This window comes from Nannospalax galili, unplaced genomic scaffold (genome assembly GCF_000622305.1).
Source record: "Nannospalax galili isolate Female #2095 unplaced genomic scaffold, S.galili_v1.0 scaffold553, whole genome shotgun sequence".
NCBI classification, from domain to species: domain Eukaryota; kingdom Metazoa; phylum Chordata; class Mammalia; order Rodentia; family Spalacidae; genus Nannospalax; species Nannospalax galili.
This window is the reverse complement of record NW_008336313.1, coordinates 3,636,332-3,639,156: the sequence shown is the minus strand read 5'-3', so window position 1 is coordinate 3,639,156 and position 2,825 is coordinate 3,636,332.

Genomic DNA, 2,825 nt, shown 5'->3' with positions numbered 1-2,825 from the left:
GAATGAAGTGTTGAGCATTGTTTCTATTTTATACTTTAGTGAAGTTGGATTTTTAACGAGTGAGATAAATATAAAGCACTGGAACAAGCTGCCCATTTCAGTGCCACTTGATGCTGCACTGCTCGAACCACTAATTGAGGAACGTATCAAGTGTAATTACAAGCATAATTATATCTTAAAATTTCTCTTGTAACTTTCCTCCACTAAATGAAGAAGAGGGGAGCTGGGGAGATGTTCATGGGTGAAGTGCTTGCCGCACAGCATGAAGACCTGAGTTCTGATTCCCAGAACCCGTATCAAAGCCAGTCATGTTGGTATGCATCTGTAAGCACAACACTGGCAGAGGGGTGTGTGTGTGTGTGTGTGTGTGTGTGTGTGTGTGTGTGTTTGGAGACAGGTAGATCCCAGTGGCTCTCTGGTCAGCCAGTCTAGCTGAAATGGCAAGTTCCAGGTAGTGAGAGACCCTGTCTCAAAACATCAAAGGGCGGGAGGGGAGCGCAGTAAAGGAAGATGCCCAACGTCAACCTCAGGCTTCCATGTGTGTGTGCACCCATACATATATGAATAACAGAGACAGAAAGAGACTGACAGAGAGACAGAGACAGAGAGAGACAAAGAGATTGACAGAGAGACAGAGAGAGATTGACAGAGACAGAGAGAGACAGAGCCAGAGCCAGAGAGAGATTGACAGAGAGAACCAGAGAGAGCCAGAGCCAGAGAGAGAGATTTACAGAGAGAGACAGAGACAGATACAGAGAGAGACAGAGACAGAGACAGACAGAGAGATACAGAGACAGAGAGATGGAGACAGAGACAGAGAGACAGAGAGAGACAGAGACAGAGACAGAGCCAGAGAGAGATTGAGATGGAGACAGAGACAGAGAGACAGAGAGAGACAGAGACAGAGACAGAGACAGAGCCAGAGAGAGATTGACAGAGAGAGACAGAGACAGAGAGAGACAGAAATAAGAAGGGGAAAAGGTCATTTAAAAGCACACCCTTTTCTTGGTCTAATCCCCATTCCTCCACTACCAGGGTACATCAGGACACTCCAGGGCAGGCCTTCTAAATCTTTTCCATGTGTGACTCCTTTGCGTCTGAGAAATACTTGCATAAGCCTAGGTATATAGGCACAAACATAGGAATAAAAATCAAACATTTACTGATTATAAGTCATAAAGAAATTTATTTTAAAATAGTTCTTTGGTTTACATCCAATTTTAGCATTTATTAAAGATGAAGGCAAATTTGAATATTGATGAAATGATGTACTTATTTGTTTTTATGTATAAAGAATTAAATCTCAGCTGAATCTTTGGTCCTGCAGGATGGAGAGCATCTTTAGTATTTTTGAGAGGTGATTTTACAATCACCAGTGCTGAGATGTTGCTTTACATAAATATGTAATATAAGACAGCAGAAGTCTGTTTAGGGCCACTTCAGAAATAGTTAGAAATTCTGCTTTGATCTTAAGCCAAAATTCATTTAACATTTTCTAATGAAACTTAAGCCAGCAACTCAAATAACAATTCTTAAAATTAAACTTTCTAGCATATTATAATCTGAAAATATACTAATTTAAAACTTACATGCTGAGGAATGATGGTATAAAAATATTAAAAGTATTTATTTTCCATAATTAAATCATTAGGTTTCTGTGAGGACAGAAAGCTTCACATATGCAGTTAAAAAACATCACAATTCCTAACATACAACAGTCCGAATTGGAGCCGAGGTGCTCACGTAGCATTCAGACTGTTGTATGTTAGGAATCGTGATGTTGGTGTTGGTGTGACATTGCCTGGTGGGATATATGCATTGCAAAAGGGCCCATATTGCATGCAGAATCAAGGTGGCCGTCAACTCAACAGTGCAACCTGTGTATGCTGCCAGAAAAGTGTTGGATTTATTATGTTTGATTTTGACTTGACTTTCAGTTGTTGTGACAGTTTTTTTCACAACCTCAATATTAATTTATGCTATCCCATATGGATCTCTGCCCACAGTTTAGGAAGCTGGGCTCTAGTGGACCCTCACCATACTTTCATTTTCCACCTTTTCCGGCCTGTTCTGTGCTCTAGGCCGGACACCACTGCATTCCTCAGGCTCCATTAATATCTGATCTCCATTTGGTTCCGGCAGGATGCTGTGGAGAGACAGCTCTTCTTGTCGTGCTCTTCTGCTTTCTTACATCTGTCAACTCGAACTCTCATTTTGCTTTGGATTTTGCTTTCCCTCCTCAGCCAGTGGAATACTAACTGTTGCCAGCTGTTACTGGTCTCTAGGTCTCCCTGTCTCGTTCTCCCTCTGTCTCTCTGTCTTTTTCTGTCTATGTCTCTCTGCATGTGTGTGTTGTATCAACATCTCCTATTAGATATATATTTGTAATTTTTCCCATACCTATAAACAATCTCTTTACTGAAATATTTTCAATCTGACCCTTTGAAGGTATTGTTTATTTCCTATAGGACACTGATGGATACAATTAGTCTAAAGTCAATTTCATGTTCTTGGGATGATGGCTCCCCTCCCCCCTTTTAAATTAAGATGATGTCCTTACTTACCTTCTTGGCCTTACAGGACTTTCTTTGGTATGACATGATGCTGTTGGTAGAGAACATTATTTTCTCCAAAGCTTTATTTGGCAAAGGCAAGAGCTGGCAGATGTACACTGGCTTACCACACATTTTTGAAATTTCAGTTTTGCAGTACAGAGTCTGGGAACCATTCATCTAAATGAGAACCCAACTTTGGAATATGAAGGGAATTCAGTTGTAATTCACTTTACCACAAGAATCTTACAAATCTGGTGAAAGTTGCCAATG